The sequence below is a fragment of the Ranitomeya imitator genome, chromosome 5 (genome assembly GCF_032444005.1).
Source record: "Ranitomeya imitator isolate aRanImi1 chromosome 5, aRanImi1.pri, whole genome shotgun sequence".
In the NCBI taxonomy this organism is placed as follows: domain Eukaryota; kingdom Metazoa; phylum Chordata; class Amphibia; order Anura; family Dendrobatidae; genus Ranitomeya; species Ranitomeya imitator.
Genome location: NC_091286.1, coordinates 120,770,608 through 120,791,876, shown reverse-complemented (window position 1 = coordinate 120,791,876; position 21,269 = coordinate 120,770,608). Strand labels below are relative to the sequence as shown.

The window sequence follows — 21,269 nt, the reverse complement described above, 5'->3', positions numbered from 1 at the left end:
GATAAATCCGCAGTAAAAACCGCGATGGGTTTTCACTGCGGATTTTGCAATTCCGCTGCGGAAAAATCCGCAGTGGAATCTGCAAAGTGTGCACATAGCCTTAGTTTTCCTCACCTCAGCTGAATGATTTACAGCTACTAGCCTGCTTGATTACATGTGGGGATTCCCTAGCAACCAGGCAACCCCCACATGTACTTATGCTGGCTAACAGATGTAAATCATTCAGTTGCGGCGCTAAAAACTAAAACTCCGAGCACTAAAAAATACTCGGAGGACCCCCGAGCGTGCTCGAGAAATCTCGAGTAACGAGTACATTCACTCAACACTAGTGTCAATCTTTCAATGATACTTTTTCTCTGTAAGTTCCACTTCTGGTTTTGTCTGTGACATACAAACACTAATACAAAATGCTGACCAAATACTGGTGTGCGAATGGGCCCTTACAGGGTTATTTGGGTCGGATATGAGGTGAGTATCTTTGATTCCTCAATGACGGAACCTGTTACAATATTAAGGTTTATCATTCAGAGGGCGTACTGCATATGTGTATTTGTTGTGCACACCTTTATTAAAGGGAATCCCATCACCAGGTTTTTTTGTACCTTCTCTGAAAGCAGCATGATGTAGGGGCCGAGACCATGATTCCAGTGATGTATCTCTTACTGGGCTGCTCAGAGTACGGTAGTTGTTATCAAAATAACTGTTTTATGAGCAGGAGATTATCACTAAAGGACTAGCAAATCTGCTGCCAGGTAGTCCTCCATATTCATGAGGTCTGTATAACCCCGTTTTCACCACTGATTTACAGTGTACACAGAAAGCTGCCAATCAGTGGTGTGGGCAGAGTTATACAGAGCTCAGCAGTTAAGAGGACTGGTTAATCTACAGCAGATAAAACAGGGATTTTATTAGAATGACAGCAACTGGAATCAGGTTATCTGCCCCTACATTATGGTGCTCTCTGATGGGAAAGCAAAAACCTGATGACAGATTCCCTTTAACACATACAGTCATGGCCAAAAGTATTAACACCCCTGCAATTCTGTCAGATAATACTCAGTTTCTTCCTGAAAATGATTGCAAACACAAATTATTTGGTATTATTATCTTCATTTAATTTGTCTTAAATGAAAAAAACACAAAAAGAATTGTCCTAAAGCCAAATTGGAATAATTCCGCACCAAACATAAAAAAGGGGGTGGACAAAAGTATTGGCACCCTTCGAAAAATCATGTGATGCTTCTCTAATTAACAGCACCTGTAACTTACCTGTGGCACCTAACAGATGTTGGCAATAACTAAATCACACTTGCAGCCAGTTGACATGGATTAAAGTTGACTCAACCTCTGTCCTGTGTCCTTATGTGTACCACATTGAGCATGGAGAAAAGAAAGAAGACCAAAGAACTGTCTGAGGACTTGAGAAACCAAATTGTGAGGAAGCATGAGCAATCTCAAGGCTACAAGTCCATCTCCAAAGACCTGAATGTTCCTGTGTCTACTGTGCGCAGTGTCATCAAGAAGTTTAAAGCCCATGGCACTGTGGCTAACCTCCATAGATGTGGACGGAAAAGAAAAATTGACAAGAGATTTCAATGCAAGATTGTGCGGATGTTGGATAAAGAACCTCGATTTACATCCAAACAAGTTCAAGCTGCCCTGCAGTCCGAGGATACAACAGTGTCAACCCATACTATCCATCGGCGCCTGAATGAAAAGGGACTGTAGGGTAGGAGACCCAGGAAAACCCCACTTCTTACCCCGAGACATAAAAAAAGCCAGGCTGGAGTTTGACAAAACTTACCTGAAAAAGCCTAAAACGTTTTGGAAGAATGTTCTCTGGACAGATGAGACAAAAGTAGAGCTTTTTGGGCAAAGGCATCAACATAGAGTTTACAGGAGAAAAAAAGAGGCATTCAAAGAAAAGAACACGGTCCCTACAGTCAAACATGGTGGAGTTTCCCTGATGTTTTGGGGCTGCTTTGCTGCCTCTGGCACTGGACTGCTTGACCGTGTGCATGGCATTATGAAGTCTGAAGACTACCAACAAATTTTGCAGCATAATGTAGGGCCCAGTGTGAGAAAGCTGGGTCCCTCAGAGGTCATGGGTCTTCCAGCAGGACAATGACCCAAAACACACTTCAAAAAGCACTAGAAAATGGTTTGAGAGAAAGCACTGGAGACTTCTAAGGTGGCCAGCAATGAGTCCAGACCTGAATCCCATAGAACACCTGTGGAGAGATCTAAAAATGGCAGTTTGGAGAAGGCACCCTTCAAATATCAGGGACCTGGAGCAGTTTGCCAAAGAAGAATGGTCTAAAATTCCAGCAGAGCATTGTAAGAAACTCATTGATGGTTACCAGAAGCGGTTGGTTGCAGTTATTTTGGCTAAAGGTTGTGCAACCAAGTATTAGGCTGAGGGTGCCAATACTTTTGTCTGGCCCATTTGATCAATGATCAATGTTTTGCTTTTTGCTTCGTTCTCTTTTGTGTTTTTTTCATTTAAGACAAATTAAATGAAGATAATAATACCAAAGAATTTGTGATTTCAATCATTTTCAGGAAGAGTATTATCTGACAGAATTGCAGGGGTGTCAATACTTTTGGCCATGACTGTATATCTCCTGCACCTATTCAGAAAGTAGGATGCTTATTGTATTCTTCAGATAATACTGGATGCAATTTGGTTCTTAGTTGCTCAGCTTGTTTCCAATCCCTTGAATAAACCCTTTTTTATATTGCTCGCTCTTTCTCTAAGTCTACATTTTCTTCATTCATTTTCATAACATAAAATCAGCTTACTGTGCCACTTATCCCAGGTAGCAAACACTTGAAAGATTCCAATATTTCATCCCTTACAGTACTTTTCAGGTAATTTCTCAGTAGGCTTTCTAAACACTTTTCTGGCACCTACGGGCCCTGTCTGCTTTCCATGTGCTAGGAAAATAAGACGTTTCTAAGCGTCAGTAAATCAGCGCACTGGAACTGTAGGTTCACTTGTAATGAGCACAGAATGATATACATTCCTCAACAGTGAAAACGCAACACCAGGAAAGAAGAGACGTGGAATTCTGGAACTGACAGGATCCATAGACATGTTCATTTCTACACATGGCCCCCACACTGCATACTGAATAAATCAAAATGTTTTGAACATTTTTCATCATTTCCATGTCTATCCATGCTGAGATTTCCATAACTTCACAACTTTTCCTTCTTGGAGTCACAATTCCAATGTTGAGGAGCGTGTATATGATATTATAGATATGATCATTTTTCGAGCTGTTGCTGACAATAGTTTTTAAGGATCAAGAATAAAAAGACTAAGTTTGTCTGCAATCAAAAAGTGAACCTGTGATACATGAAAGCGCAGTGTCAGCACTAGGTAAAAGCTGTAATTTGCTTCAGAGATGGTCATGGTAGTAGAACAAAAGTGCACTACTGTTCTGGGGCAGAGACAGACAGTGGGGGCCCCAGCGCTCTCTAGTGTATCATCATAGAGACCCTTATGTATCTCTAAGAATTGTCAAGAAAATGATTAGCACGGTCCCGTCCATTAAATTTTATAGACCTTAGGTAGCTACATAAAAAAGGTGGCAATAGGCCCCTTTGTAGTTGCCCAGGTCACACACATGGTATGGCAACTTTTTGACAGTGAGAGTGACCATTGGGTGGAACAGGCTGCCACGAGAGGTGGCGAGTTCTCCTTCAATGGAAGTCTTCAATCGGAGGCTGGACAGACGTCTGTCTGAGATGGTTTAGTGAATCCTGCATTGAGCAGGAGTTGGACACGATGACCCTGGAGGTCCCTTCCAGATCCGACATTCTGTTTCTGTGATTTCCACTGATACGGACACATCTATAGGTTAATACCTCTGCTGTGTTCATAGCTATGCGTCTTTGAGTAATATTTGGTGATTGGAACCATGCTCAGCCTATACCACACACATATTTTCCTAGCAGTCAGCCCACATGGTTGTCTAAATGTATCTGAGATCAACAGGTGGACAGCTGTGAGTTTAGTTGTGTCAGGGTTTCTTTCGTTTGTTTTTATTGGGTTCACATTGCTTGTCTGATTCACTTCTTGTCCACCGTGCTGAAGCCGTGATTCAGCACATATTTCTGTCCATAGTTAGCTCAGATGTCAGTAGCAGATGCAATGCCGCAATGGATCTGAAACAACCGCAGACTTGTCATAATAACTTTACCTTAAAGGGTTATTCTCAAGTTTGGAATTAATGCCCTATCTAAGGGATAAGGAATTCTTCCCGATCAATGGGACCAAAGCCGATCTTGAGAACTGGGGCTCTGAAAAGCCCCATGTGAACGGGGAGGTGGTTGATTAAGTGCACTGCTGCTCCAATTATTCTTCTAGGAGTGCCAAAGACAGCCGAGCGCAGTACTTGGCAATCTCTGGAAGAGCCATTAAATATGAATAGAGTGACCGTGCACCTGATTTACCTCTGATTGGCGGAAATGCGTGATCTTTCTCACATTACAGTAATCTGTAATTCACTCCCAGCACACAGTGTAAATATTCAGAAAACTCTTGATAAATCAGTTTAGAGTAACACTGTGAATAGCAGTGGGGGAGGAGGCAGATGCAGCTGCAGTTTCTCTTTCTCTGAGACTTCATGCTCTGAGTGAGAAGTCGGGAGAGCAGATGTTGACGACATCTGATTGGCTTAAAATTCTGAGTACTTTCCTCGTATCGCATATGAGCCAATCTTTTGATCATGGGGAGAGAAAAGAAGATTTTTAAGATTGTAGACAAAGCTATGGGGAAAAACACCTGAAATGACATACAGTTTATATTGAATATACAGTGGTTTGAAAAAGTCTTTGCCCCCTTCCTGATTTCCTATTCTTTTGCATGTTTGTCCCACTTCAATGTTTCCGATCACCAAACAAATTTAAATATTAGACAAAAATAACACAAGTAAATACAAACTGTAGTTTGGTCAGGACTTTGACTAGGCCACTCCAAAGTCTTAATTTTAGTTTTTGTAAGCCATTCAGAGATGGACTCGCTGGTGTGTTTTCGATCACTGTCCTTCTGCACAACCTAAGTGCGCTTCAGCTTGAGGTCAGGAACAGATGGTTGGACATTGTCCTTCATATCATATTATATTGTATATTATAGTATAGTATACACATAGTGCAGAAATAATAGGAAAGAAGCTACAGAAACCTTATCTTATGGGAAATACAGGTATTTACTGAAACAAGCCCATCAGCAGATGTGACGAGTCCTCTTTAACCAAATACTGTATGTTGTAATATAATAACTCAGTCTTTTGTCATCGTACTGCATGAGTCATAATGATGTGATACAAAAGTTTTGGAGATTGAATTCTTCACACAAATTCTTGCTAGGAATTTGATTCATCTTTACACGCTTCCAATGTGTGTAATTTTTAAAAATGGAAAAAGCAAACCCTTATCCCCCTCATCGTGTTTACATTCTCATCCTTGGTTCTTGTTGGCAATGCTGTTTGAGTGCTCTCGAAAATATGTCGGTTTGACAAACAGTGAAGGAATTTACCTGTCATGACTTGTAGTTGCTGGAAATGAACCAGATGCTCTCACCTCAGGCAATGTTCTGCTGTGACAGTGCCAGGATATTACCGATAAAGAAAATGAAACATTCACATTTGGTCTCTAATGGGATTAGCCTCACCGCAAGCCTCTATTGTGTATGCTGCCCTATACGCGAGCATTGAATTTGATAATGTCAGTGGCTTTTCATTGGCAGCGAATAAGAACAACATGGCCTCCCCTGAGCCATGCTGTAGACTCTTCTATATATTCTGTAGGTAACAAGCTACAATGAGTAAAACAGCTGTTCGAAATATGTACAGTACTTGTAGCGTAGTCGTTCTTTAATCCTTTCCTGGCATACTACAGAAACACTGATGTTTCACAGGTTGTGCCGTATTGCCTGATACAGACTGGGTATGAAAAGGGGCAAAATATTACTATTATTACATAGCATGATTCATACTGTAATATCTTGGCATGGGACAGACAAATGGCTGACTATCTTCTTTGTTTGGCCCATATGGCACTGTTGTGTGTAAAAAAACTAGGCGCATTCTTGACACTTAGGGTATTTGTACATGTATTTTTCAACAACATTCTCTCCAAAACCAACTTAAAAGCACTTTGAACTCCTCAAAATAATGAACAAATGCCTTTCTATGTAAAAATGACTTGCTGTTCATATGTTCAGGCTTCTGAGCATCTTTTAACCACTTCAGGTTTCCAAAAATGCCAAGTGGTTAAAAGAAGGGTGTTGATCATTCTTCAGGCGTTTTCTACTTTTAAGACACTCTTTACTTACAACACAAATCAATGAAAAGGCTCAAAAGATGAAGGGGCGTCTTTTTGAATGTTTTTATTGCGTTATTGAAAGAAAAATTGCTAGCGGCTTCTTAATTTTGGAATGGTGGTAAAAAAAAATGTCTGGAATATTCCAGTGTAAATGAATGACACAAAAAAAGGCACAAAAAATCTGCCTGCCAGTCAAAGAACTTGTTCATTAAGCGATTAGAAAAATACTCTAAAAAAGATGTTAAGGGAGAAAAGCTCTGACCTTTCGTGAAGTGTCTTCATTTTGAAAAACTCAAAAGAAGGATTATTCCGAAACGCCCTTCGGGGTGGGTTGGAGCCGGCACGTCCCCACTGCTACATCATTGGTATGTTTCCTACGTAAGCCACTTTACTCTACACTGGTTTTATAAATATATATATATATATATATATATCTTTTGCCCATACGTTCCCGGCTTAATATATGATGGATTGCCATTCGTGTGGAACTTGTAGGGACTTGACTATCATTTTTGTTACCCAGTGTCTATGTATTGATTGGATGCTATGGGGATGTTGGCTGTGCTCCTTGTGCTCCATGCTGTTTGTCGGCAGTTTTAACCCACTACTGTCTGTATCTTGCTATTTATGTATTTATATTTAATAAATTTGTTTATGATTACCTGCTGGACTTTTTGCACCATTTTTTCAGTGGTTTTTGCTCTTTAAGCATTGGTGTGTCCCACACTACTCCATTTACAGGCTTATGATAATTCTATTTATGTGCTCCATTGGATATTATGACTAGACGGTTTGATTTTTGCCTTTTGTGTTTTCCTTACTTTCATTTTGAAAAACTCCATCAGGTTCACCCGCCTGTAAGAGATGTCGTGTGTAGTGATGAGCGAATATACTCTTTACTCGAGATTTCTCGAGCACACTCGGGGGTCCTCCGAGTATTTTTTAGTGCTCGGAGTTTTAGTTTTTAGCGCCGCAACTGAATGATTTACATCTGTTAGCCATATAAGTACATGTGGGGGTTGCCTGGTTGCTAGGGAATCCCCACATGTACTTATGCTGGCTAACAGATGTAAATCATTCAGCTGCAGCGCTAAAAACTAAAACTCCGAGCACTAAAAAATACTCGGAGGACCCCCGAGCATGCTCGAGAAATCTCGAGTGACGAGTATATTCGCTCATCACTTGTCATGTGTGCTTATATTATTCGGGTCATGGGTGTAAGGGTATATGCAGGTGGCATCTTTTCCAGGCTAGCAAACCTGCCAAATCATGTGCACATATCCACCTATGACCTTAACAAGGTATGCACACACAACGTCTTTTCCAAGTAGGTGAACCTGTCAAGTCACGTTCAGATACCCTTACATCTATAACTGTAAATTTCACCCTTCCAAATGCAAATAGAGAAACCTATACCTAATTGTATGTGTTTTTTTGGCGCTGTCCCCTAAACGACAGTGCTATAAGTTTATTAGTTGGTGGCCAAAAAGGTTGAAGCATCTATTATTGAAAGGTTTGCCAGACTGTGTGTAGATCATTCAGATCTAGGCTGGGTTTACATATCTGACATTCACTGTCTGATTATGGAGCATCATGTTAGTACCTCAGCCATCATTTATGACTTTGAGGACTTGTGCACACGACCATAATAATCGGACGGGTGCTATCCGTTGTTTTCTACAGCGTCAGTCCCAGGATATGCAAATTTCCTCTTCTGAGAAAAAGAGGACTTAAAATCTATAGCGCCACCTGTTGGAAGTAGGGATCCTACAAGTCACAATCAACTCTTTAACGAGTCGTGCAATATGACTTATCCCAGGATACAAATTGCAGCATGCCCGAGTTTGATCCGATGTTCTGATTGCACTCAGCCATGAAACGCCGAGTGCGTTGGAAAAATCGTACTGCACTCAGATATTATGAGTGCAGTCCCATTTCCGATATCTGATAGAATGGAGACATATTTTTCTCCACCTTCTCCTCATCCAAGAGAATCGGATCACACTCCAAACTAGAGTTTGGTCAGAGAGTCATTTGCATAATCAGCCCGATACTCTTGGGTGAGAGAATCTATGGCCGTCTGCACCTCCCCTAAGGCTTCTTTCACACTAGCGTCGGGCCCGGCCCGTCGCAGTGCGTCGGGCCGAGGTTACCGACGCTAGCGTTGCCTCCGCCGCACAACGGGTGCAGCGGATGCTGCTTTTCAGCGCATCCGCTGCCCCATTGTGAGGTGCGGGGAGGTGGGGGAGGAGTTCCGGCCGCGCATGCGCGGTCGGAAAAGACGGTCCGTCGGCTGCAAAAAATGTTACATGGAACGTTTTTTGCGGCCGACGGTCGGCCGAAAAACGGCGCAACCGTCGCGCGACGGTTGCGACGTGTGGCAATCCGTCGCAATGCGTCGCGTAATGTTAGTCAATGGAGAAAAAACGCATCCTGCAAACACTTTTGCAGGATGCGTTTTTTCTGCAAAACGACGCATTGTGACGGATTGCAGTTAACGCTAGTGTGAAAGTAGCCTAAGGCTGTTGTGTGTGAGTAAGGAAACCCATGGCTGGTCCGAACATCACGGTCAGTACTCTACTCGTGCTGTCAATGTCAGATGTGTGACGTCGGCCTTACTGATATTGAGGTGAAGTTCTGATATTATATATGTATTATTACCTTCCATGTATGGGAGGGTCTAACCCCTACCAACGTTACATTTAACCCTATTTAATCCTTATCTTTATTTGTTGCTTCAGTTTTGAACATTTTTACGCAAAGCTTTTGCAGTAAGTCAATGTTATACCATAATAGTATGATAACTACAGGTCCTTCTCAAAAAATTAGCATATAGTGTTAAATTTCATTATTTACCATAATGTAATGATTACAATTAAACTTTCATATATTATAGATTCATTATCCACCAACTGAAATTTGTCAGGTCTTTTATTGTTTTAATACTGATGATTTTGGCATACAACTCCTGATAACCCAAAAAGCCTGTCTCAATAAATTAGCATATCAAGAAAAGGTTCTCAAAACGACCTATTACCCTAATCTTCTGAATCAACTAATTAACTCTAAACACATGCAAAAGATACCTGAGGCTTTTATAAACTCCCTGCCTGGTTCATTACTCAAAACCCCCATCATGGGTAAGACTAGCGACCTGACAGATGTCAAGAAGGCCATCATTGACACCCTCAAGCAAGAGGGTAAGACCCAGAAAGAAATTTCTCAACAAATAGGCTGTTCCCAGAGTGCTGTATCAAGGCACCTCAATGGTAAGTCTGTTGGAAGGAAACAATGTGGCAGAAAACACTGTACAACGAGAAGAGGAGACCGGACCCTGAGGAAGATTGTGGAGAAGGACCGATTCCAGACCTTGGGGAACCTGAGGAAGCAGTGGACTGAGTCTGGTGTGGAAACATCCAGAGCCACCGTGCACAGGCGTGTGCAGGAAATGGGCTACAGGTGCCGCATTCCCCAGGTAAAGCCACTTTTGAACCATAAACAGCGGCAGAGGCGCCTGACCTGGGCTACAGAGAAGCAGCACTGGACTGTTGCTAAGTGGTCCCAAGTACTTTTTTCTGATGAAAGCAAATTTTGCATGTCATTCGGAAATCAAGGTGCCAGAGTCTGGAGGAAGACTGGGGAGAAGGAAATGCCAAAATGCCTGAAGTCCAGTGTCAAGTGATGGTGTGGGGTGCCATGTCAGCTGCTGGTGTTGGTCCACTGTGTTTCAAGGGCAGGGTCAATGCAGCTAGCTATCAGGAGATTTTGGAGCACTTCATGCTTCCATCGGCTGAAATGCTTTATGGAGATGAAGATTTCATTTTTCAGCACGACCTGGCACCTGCTCACAGTGCCAAAACCACTGGTAAATGTTTTACTGACCATGGTATTACTGTGCTCAATTGGCCTGCCAACTCTCCTGACCTGAACCCCATAGAGAATCTGTGGGATATTGTGAAGAGAAAGTTGAGAGACGCAAGACCCAACACTCTGGATGAGCTTAAGGCCACTATTGAAGCATCCTGGGCCTCCATAACATCTCAGCAGTGTCACAGGCTGATTGCCTCCATGCCACGCCACATTGAAGCAGTCATTTCTGCCAAAGGATTCCCGACCAAGTATTGAGTGCATAACTGAACATTATTATTTGATGGTTTTTTTGTTTGTTATTAAAAAACACTTTTATTTGATTGGATGGGTGAAATATGCTAATTTATTGAGACAGGTTTTTTGGGTTATCAGGAGTTGTATGCCAAAATCATCAGTATTAAAACAATAAAAGACCTGACACATTTCAGTTGGTGGATAATGAATCTATAATATATGAAAGTTTAATTGTAATCATTACATTATGGTAAATAATGAAATTTAACACTACATGCTAATTTTTTGAGAAGGACCTGTATAGTGTATATTCGGTTCTTAGCGAAGTCTTCCAGCTGTAACTCAGCTCTGGCGAGTTATATCCGCTATAATACTGCTCTGCTTATTCTCAGGTTCTTTAATAGAGCTCATTGGTTTATTTCTGTTCATATGGTATGAAAAGATGAATAAGAAAGGAATTCCACATCTTATATAGGGTTAATATGTCTTATCTTGTCATGTACAGGAATTTTGTATCATCAGATCATTCCCATCATACTTGCTGTGTGGTAAGGTTACAGAACCCAGTGAAAGGATGGCTGCACGGTGCACGTGTCCTCCCGGTTCTTGGCCTTCAGGCCATGAACGGTGTTCAATCTGGCTTTTATGGAACAAAAATAACTAGGTTACGTTAGGCTGGATTTTGGTGGCCATATAAAAAAAGGGATCATCACGGGTTCAGTGACTCTGGCTCTGTATGTAGCTCCTTCTGCTCATTTGCATGGCAGACGGGTGCAATAGCTGCCTCCGTTTACATATGAATATCATAAAGGTAAGTGCACACGATCAGTAAACGCTGCTGGTTGGATGCTGTGTACTTGTGCATCATCGAACCCGCAGCATCTAGATGTTTCAGCATAGTGGATGTGATTTCAAGAAATCCCATTTCCACTATGCGTCCACAGACGCCCGTGGCTCACCCACGGAGATGGACATGCGTCACGTCCCAAGCGCTCCTAATTCCTGAGGGCAGGTCGATTACTTTCATGAATAGTAACAAAACCCAGCACTCAACTTGTTGTGAGGAGAAGATTGGATACTTTATTTTATCCCAATGCAAAATTCATCAAACGTTTCGGTCACACATGTGACCTTCGTCAGTGACAAAGATTGGGATAGTAGATAAATAATGATGGCTATATGCGCTGCCAATGATGTCCAGAGTACAGCGTCAATCTTAAATGAGTCTCTTAATACAGCCTTAAGGAAAGCTGATTCCGCGGTGTCCACCTTTACAGCGGTGGACACCGCGGAATCAGCTTTCCTTAAGGCTGTATTAAGAGACTCTCATTTAAGATTGACGCTGTACTCTGGACATCATTGGCAGCGCATATAGCCATCAGTATTTATCTACTATCCCAATCTTTGTCACTGACGAAGGTCACATGTGTGACCGAAACTTTTGATGAATTTTGCATTGGGATAAATGTTATGTTTGCTAATGACAGGTGTTATGAAGGCAATCCAGAAACACAGTGTGCTTAGCGATCAGAGCGCACACAGTGATCTGACAAATACCCAAAAATACAAGAACGAGCTCTGAGACGTGGAAACTCTGTAGACTGCACACCTGATCCTATCCTAAACACAACTAAAAGCGGCTGTGGATTGCGCCTAACAACTACCTAGGCAACTCGGCACAGCCTAAGAAACTAGCTAGCCTGAAGATAGAAAAATAGGCCTGACTTGCCCCAGAGAAATTTCCCAAAGGAAAAGGCAGCCCCCCACATATAATGACTGTGAGTAAGATGAAAAGACAAAACGTAGGGATGAAATAGATTCAGCAAAGTGGGGCCCGATATTCTAGGACAGAGCGAGGACAGTAAAGCGAACTTTGCAGTCTACAAAAAACCCTAAAGCAAAACCACGCAAAGGGGGCAAAAAAAACCCACCGTGCCGAACTAACGGCACGGCGGTACACCCTTTGCGTCTCAGAGCTTCCAGCAAAACAAAAGACAAGCTGGACAGAAAAAAAGCAACAAAAAAGCAAAAAGCACTTAGCTATACAGAGCAGCAGGTCACAGGAACAATCAGGAGAAGCTCAGATCCAACACTGAAACATTGACAAGGATTTGGATAGCAGCATCAGGCGGAGTTAAGTAATGAAGCAGTTAACGAGCTCACCAGAACACCTGAGGGAGGAAGCTCAGAAGCTGCAGTACCACTTGTGACCACAGGAGTGAATTCAGCCACAGAATTCACAACAGTACCCCCCCCTTGAGGAGGGGTCACCGAACCCTCACCAGAGCCCCCAGGCCGACCAGGATGAGCCGCATGAAAGGCACGAACAAGATCGGAAGCATGAACATCAGAGGCAAAAACCCAGGAATTATCTTCCTGAGCATAACCCTTCCATTTAACCAGATACTGGAGTTTCCGTCTAGAAACACGAGAATCCAAAATCTTCTCCACAATATACTCCAATTCCCCCTCCACCAAAACCGGGGCAGGAGGCTCAACAGATGGAACCATAGGTGCCACGTATCTCCGCAACAACGACCTATGGAATACATTATGTATGGAAAAGGAGTCTGGGAGGGTCAAACGAAAAGACACAGGATTGAGAACCTCAGAAATCCTATACGGACCAATAAAACGAGGTTTAAATTTAGGAGAGGAAACCTTCATAGGAATATGACGAGAAGATAACCAAACCAGATCCCCAACACGAAGTCGGGGACCCACACGGCGTCTGCGATTAGCGAAAAGTTGAGCTTTCTCCTGGGACAAGATCAAATTGTCCACTACCTGAGTCCAGATCTGCTGCAACCTATCCACCACAGAATCCACACCAGGACAGTCCGAAGACTCAACCTGTCCTGAAGAGAAACGAGGATGGAACCCAGAATTGCAAAAAAATGGAGAAACCAAGGTAGCCGAGCTGGCCCGATTATTAAGGGCGAACTCAGCCAACGGCAAAAAGGACACCCAATCATCCTGGTCTGCAGAAACAAAACATCTCAGATGTTTCCAAGGTCTGATTGGTTCGTTCGGTCTGGCCATTAGTCTGAGGATGGAAAGCCGAGGAAAAGGATAGGTCAATGCCCATCCTACCACAAAAGGCTCGCCAAAACCTTGAAACAAACTGGGAACCTCTGTCAGAAACAATATTCTCAGGAATGCCATGCAACCGAACCACATGCTGAAAGAACAAAGGTACCAAATCAGAGGAGGAAGGCAATTTAGCCAAGGGCACCAGATGGACCATTTTAGAAAAGCGATCACAGACCACCCAAATGACTGACATCTTTTGAGAAACGGGAAGGTCAGAAATGAAATCCATCGAAATATGTGTCCAAGGCCTCTTTGGGACCGGCAAGGGCAAAAGCAACCCACTGGCACGAGAACAGCAGGGCTTAGCCCTAGCACAAATCCCACAGGACTGCACAAAAGTACGTACATCCCGTGACAGAGATGGCCACCAGAAGGATCTAGCCACTAACTCTCTGGTACCAAAGATTCCAGGATGACCAGCCAACACCGAACAATGAAGTTCAGAGATAAGTTTATTAGTCCACCTATCAGGGACGAACAGTTTCTCTGCTGGACAACGATCAGGTTTATTCGCCTGAAATTTTTGCAGCACCCGCCGCAAATCAGGGGAGATGGCAGACACAATGACTCCTTCCTTGAGGATACCCGCTGGCTCAGATAAACCCGGAGAGTCGGGCACAAAACTCCTAGACAGAGCATCCGCCTTCACATTTTTAGAGCCCGGAAGGTACGAAATCACAAAGTCGAAGCGGGCAAAAAATAACGACCAACGGGCCTGTCTAGGATTCAAGCGCTTGGCAGACTCGAGATAAGTCAAGTTCTTGTGATCAGTCAATACCACCACGCGATGCTTAGCTCCTTCAAGCCAATGACGCCACTCCTCGAATGCCCACTTCATGGCCAGCAACTCTCGATTGCCCACATCATAATTACGCTCAGCGGGCGAAAACTTCCTGGAAAAGAAAGCACATGGTTTCATCACTGAGCAATCAGAACCTCTCTGTGACAAAACCGCCCCTGCTCCAATCTCAGAAGCATCAACCTCGACCTGGAACGGAAGAGAAACATCTGGCTGACACAACACAGGGGCAGAACAAAAACGACGCTTCAACTCCTGAAAAGCTTCCACAGCAGCAGAAGACCAATTAACCAAATCAGCACCCTTCTTCGTCAAATCGGTCAATGGTTTGGCAATGCTAGAAAAATTACAGATGAAGCGACGATAAAAATTAGCAAAGCCCAGGAACTTTTGCAGACTTTTCAGAGATGTCGGCTGAATCCAATCCTGGATGGCTTGGACCTTAACTGGATCCATCTCGATAGTAGAAGGGGTAAAGATGAACCCCAAAAATGAAACTTTCTGCACACCGAAGAGACACTTTGATCCCTTCACAAACAAAGAGTTAGCACGCAGGACCTGAAAAACCATTCTGACCTGCTTCACATGAGACTCCCAATCATCTGAGAAGATCAAAATGTCATCCAAGTAAACAATCAGGAATTTATCCAGATACTCACGGAAGATGTCATGCATAAAAGACTGAAACACAGATGGAGCATTGGCAAGTCCGAACGGCATCACTAGATACTCAAAATGACCCTCGGGCGTATTGAATGCAGTTTTCCATTCATCTCCTTGCCTGATTCTCACCAGATTATACGCACCACGAAGATCTATCTTAGTGAACCAACTAGCCCCCTTAATCCGAGCAAACAAGTCAGATAACAATGGCAAGGGATACTGAAATTTAACAGTGATCTTATTAAGAAGGCGGTAATCAATACACGGTCTCAGCGAACCATCCTTCTTGGCTACAAAGAAGAACCCTGCTCCCAGTGGTGATGACGATGGGCGAATATGTCCCTTCTCCAGGGATTCCTTCACATAACTGCGCATAGCGGCGTGTTCGGGCACGGATAAATTAAATAATCGACCTTTAGGGAATTTACTACCAGGAATCAAATTGATAGCACAATCACAATCCCTATGCGGAGGTAGAGCATCGGACTTGGGCTCTTCAAATACATCCTGATAATCAGACAAGAACTCTGGGACCTCAGAAGGGGTGGATGATGAAATCGACAAAAATGGAACATCACCATGTACCCCCTGACAACCCCAGCTGGATACCGACATGGAATTCCAATCCAATACTGGATTATGGGTTTGTAGCCATGGCAACCCCAACACGACCACATCATGCAGATTATGCAACACCAGAAAGCGAATAACTTCCTGATGTGCAGGAGCCATGCACATGGTCAGCTGGGCCCAGTATTGAGGTTTATTCTTGGCCAAAGGTGTAGCATCAATTCCTCTCAATGGAATAGGACACCGCAAAGGCTCCAAGAAAAACCCACAACGTTTAGCATAATCCAAATCCATCAGATTCAGGGCAGCGCCCGAATCCACAAACGCCATGACAGAAAACGACGACAAAGAGCATATCAAGGTAATGGACAGAAGGAATTTGGACTGTACAGTACCAATGACGGCAGACCTAGCGGACCGCTTAGTGCGCTTAGGACAATCAGAAATAGCATGAGTGGAATCACCACAGTAGAAACACAGACCATTCAGACGTCTGTATTCCTGCCGTTCAACTCTAGTCATAGTCCTATCGCACTGCATAGGCTCAGGTTTAACCTCAGGCAGTACCGCCAAATGGTGCACAGATTTACGCTCGCGCAAGCGTCGACCGATCTGAATGGCCAAAGACAAAGACTCATTCAAACCAGCAGGCATAGGAAATCCCACCATGACATCCTTAAGAGCCTCAGAGAGACCCTTTCTGAACAAAGCTGCCAGCGCAGATTCATTCCACTGAGTGAGTACTGACCATTTCCTAAATTTCTGACAATATACTTCTATATCATCCTGACCCTGGCACAAAGCCAGCAAATTTTTCTCAGCCTGATCCACTGAATTAGGCTCATCGTACAGCAATCCGAGTGCCAGGAAAAACGCATCGACACTACTCAATGCAGGGTCTCCTGGCGCAAGAGAAAATGCCCAATCTTGAGGGTCGCCGCGCAAAAAAGAAATAATAATCAAAACCTGTTGAATAGGATTACCAGAAGAATGAGGTTTCAAGGCCAGAAATAGCTTACAATTATTTTTGAAACTTAGAAACTTAGTTCTATCTCCAAAAAACAAATCAGGAATAGGAATTCTTGGTTCTAACATAGATTTCTGATCAATAGTATCTTGAATTTTTTGTACATTTATAACGAGATTATCCATTGAAGAGCACAGACCCTGAATATCCATGTCCACACCTGTGTCCAGAATCACCCAAATGTCTAGGGGAAAAAAAAAAAAAAGTGAACACAGAGCAGAAAAAAAAAAATGATGTCAGAACTTTATCTTTCCCTCTATTGAGAATCATTAGTTTGGGCTCCTTGTACTGTTATGTTTGCTAATGACAGGTGTTATGAAGGCAATCCAGAAACACAGTGTGCTTAGCGATCAGAGCGCACACAGTGATCTGACAAATACCCAAAAATACAAGAACGAGCTCTGAGACGTGGAAACTCTGTAGACTGCACACCTGATCCTATCCTAAACACAACTAAAAGCGGCTGTGGATTGCGCCTAACAACTACCTAGGCAACTCGGCACAGCCTAAGAAACTAGCTAGCCTGAAGATAGAAAAATAGGCCTGACTTGCCCCAGAGAAATTCCCCAAAGGAAAAGGCAGCCCCCCACATATAATGACTGTGAGTAAGATGAAAAGACAAAACGTAGGGATGAAATAGATTCAGCAAAGTGGGGCCCGATATTCTAGGACAGAGCGAGGACAGTAAAGCGAACTTTGCAGTCTACAAAAAACCCTAAAGCAAAACCACGCAAAGGGGGCAAAAAAAAACCACCGTGCCGAACTAACGGCACGGCGGTACACCCTTTGCGTCTCAGAGCTTCCAGCAAAACAAAAGACAAGCTGGACAGAAAAAAAGCAACAAAAAAGCAAAAAGCACTTAGCTATACAGAGCAGCAGGTCACAGGAACAATCAGGAGAAGCTCAGATCCAACACTGAAACATTGACAAGGAGCAAGGATAGCAGCATCAGGCGGAGTTAAGTAATGAAGCAGTTAACGAGCTCACCAGAACACCTGAGGGAGGAAGCTCAGAAGCTGCAGTACCACTTGTGACCACAGGAGTGAATTCAGCCACAGAATTCACAACAGATAAAATAAAGTATCCAATCTTCTCCTCACAACAAGTTGAGTGCTGGGTTTTGTTACTATTTATCCAATGGTTTGGGAACCTACCCATGCACTACTTTAAGGTTGTGCACACGTTGACCTTTCGATTACTTTCATGAAGTCTGACCTTAACAGGCCCTATAGATTGCGTAGAATATTTTGCTTAGAGTGTTTTTTTATTTTTGACCATGTTCCAATGGAGTACAGCTGTGATACAGCCACTCCAGAAAAGACGCAATGTTTCCTGCCGTGTTTGAATTTTATTGCAAATTGCTTTCTTATTGTTCACGGTTTCTACGCAACTGTGATGGTGTCTGAAATTTGCCCCACATTTGAGGTAGTTTGTGATTAAAAAAAAAAAGGCAGAGTACATTGCATGTGAAGGAGGGTTAAAACTGCTTTTGGCACGCATTTGATGCAAATCAGCCTCAGGAAATGATGGTGTGCCAGGTTGGAAGAAATTTAGTGTATCTGCTGTTAATATACCCAAGGATCCCTGACACTTTTTGGCATGTCAATATTAGGCAAAATATTTAGAGCTAATACTGTATTTAGAATTGGAAAATATTGCACTTTAAGTTGACTTGCTCTTATATACTCCTTGACTTACAGGTTCCAGCTGCTTGACTGTTTCCCAGTGTGTGTCATAAACAAGGAATCCCAGAAAGGGGATGACAAGAGCTGACTAATTTACACAAAAATCTTGCGGTGAAATAATGTCATTTCTGGGCGCATAATTAGTTGACTCTTGAAATTAGATCTAGAAAGAGAAGGAGGTATTTTTGTGCATCAGGGAAGATCAAAAGACAAAAAATGACAACCGACAGCTGGTTATTCAGTTCAGTCTGTGAGTTTGCTTTTTTCTCCGTTGGCTTTCACTAAATTAACTGGAAGCGTATTCCATGAGCCATGAGCTATTTAACATTACTAACAGCGAGCAGCAGGAATTGTATTAGATCAGTAAATCACAATAGTGTGACCAGGACATGTGTATAAGGCTGGATTCACACAATCATATGAAAAGTCCAAATTTCATCCCGAAAAAAAAAAACGGTCGATTTTCATTTGTGTTGTCATCTGTATTCTATCCGTGTGTCATTTGTATATCTGTAGTTTACATCCATATGACCTCCGTATGGCATCCGTCAACTGTTTAAATTTTGTGCACCCATGGACTTGAATAGGCAGTTCTTTTTTTTGTTTTTTGTTGTTTTTTTTTTTTACACAGACACATGGTCCACATGAAAAAGCTGCCATCTAAACAGGTCAATTGAATAACATTGGTCTGTGTGCTGTCCGTGTTAAGACCGGATGTTACATTGCTGCACATGGGCCAAGCTTAATCAAAAGGACGATTGAAATTATTTTTTCCTGATGGACCAGGCATCTGTCATAAAAATTGTTGCAGCATTCCCTAGTCTCTTTAATTTTTTTGTGATGAGACTCGCCTATTGAAGTTTTTGGGTGCACTAACATAAAGCAATTGATCACCTTTGGATTCAAGTTTTATAAATACAGTACATTGTACGTATAATAAGCTCATCTGAAAGAGTCTTAAATGGTACACTTTGCTTCCAAAAAAGCAAATCACTTGTTGAATGTCACTATCAGGGGTACATAGTCATATTTAGGAAACTCAATGACACCCATTATGTTGGCTATAACAGCTCACACTGGGACTGTCATGATGGTTTGTCAGACTATGAAACAGCATACTTTCCTGGTTATGTAATGAATACCCAGGTACTTTAGTTCCTTGATCAGCGGGGGTTTGTGGGGCACCTTCTGTATTTTCACTGGATAGCACCAATCTTTTCTAGCAGCTTTGCAGAGATTTACAACTAAGCCCCATTACAGTGAATGAGGCTGGGTTGTAGTACATACAGTGTCTATACCGCAAAGGCACTGTGCAATATTTTCATCCCAGTTGTTGGACCCCCGTTGGTCAGAAATGAAGCTATATTCTAGCAAAATATAATTTTCTTAGCTAGGAATATAACTGAGGGATCTCACGAGACACCCACCAAGCATGAGAAGATGCATCATGCCTTCCAGGCACCATATAACTCAGCCCGGTTCATACTTCATTTTACTGACCAGTAGAGGTTCATTTTATTGGACTCCCTCCAATTAGCAAGTCTGAGGCTTAGGCGAGAAAATTCCTTTACAGATGTACTGCTCATATTCTTCTAGAATTGCAAGGTGAAATCACATAGTATATCTAGGAACATTAAAGAAAAGTAACTTCTAAACTAATTCAACAATTCTGCATGTCTGATAGATAAGATATATGCTTCTTGGAAAAACTTTACAGGCAACTTTTCAGTCCTTATTTGGAAAAATGGTCCGAGCACCATACCTTATGTAAGGCCTATTTCCTTTCTGACAAGCATTATATTGAGCTATGCGTGCTGCCAAATCGTGCTACTGGATATCAAGAGATTGGCAGAGACATGAAGCGTTTGGCTATTCAGTGGAGACTATTCATGAGAGGTTGTATTACTTTTGGCCTTTGTAGGTAATTGGATTCCATTACAATTTACTTATGTAGAAATAATAAAAAGACATATAAAGGCAGAGTTTATTGCTTCTTTATTATGTAAATTATATGTCTGAAATATTTTGTTTCTGTTAAGTAAAATATTGGTACCGTATTTTAGTATGCTCATACTGTATATATACAGAAGCAAATCATTAAACTTCTTCTTTACCTGCTTCTTATTTCTGAATGTCTGGATTTATTCCTCTTTTTGCATATAATTCTACTACGACAATTAAGGGGACGTTAAGCAGAAACAATATGTTTTCTTGTCTGCAAAATGTAAAATACTTTAATGTTCAAATCTTGAGCTTCATATCTCCGTTTCAGCGCCGTTTCAGCGCCTTCTGGTTTTGAAAGGTCCATTTCCACATTTGTCCCAATAGAGAAATGTTGCTTTTTTGTGTCGACTTATGATGTGCTTCAAAGAGAATTTGTTGGCTCATTTCTAAGTTTGCTGATGCCGACACAGACTAAGGCCACGTTCACACTTTCAGTATTTGGTCAGTATTTTACATCAGTATTTGTAAAATTAGGAGTGGAACAATCAGAGAAAATTAAGAAAATTATAATAAACACGTTACCACTTCTATATTATTCATCCACTCCTGGTTATTGTTCACAAATACTGATAACAATTTGCCCGAACACTAAACATATGAAAGTAGCCTAAGGCTTTTAAAGAACTGAGAAATGTAGAATTAAGACTAAGCAAGAGCGGGATCACAGAGTTAAATTAAGAAAGGTTAAATGCCAAGTCTGAACCAGGATGTATATGAAGATTGTAGAACCCACAGGAGTTATCCATAAATGATTACAACGTAATGTGAACAGTCTCTAGATTGCAGCTTGTAATACATACAGCAGACGATGTGTTAAGCAGCACATGATCTGAAAAGTCTACAAATAACAGTTTTAATGCATACAGCTGTCCATGGATTAAATGGCAAGACTCAGTAAATGTAGATTGCATAATTGTAAATGATGCAGAGATGGCTGCAGCATAATCTGAAAAATCTTCAAACAACAGTTTGTAATACTTTCAGCAAATGA

The 21,269-nt window shown here is 42.1% G+C and overlaps 1 protein-coding gene across 2 annotated transcripts in view; it reads left to right on the top strand.

Moving 5' to 3' along the window:
* Positions 1 to 21,269, top strand: part of LTBP1 (latent transforming growth factor beta binding protein 1) — a 536,829-nt gene that overhangs the window by 270,079 nt on the left and 245,481 nt on the right. The gene's annotated exons all lie outside the window — the stretch shown is intronic.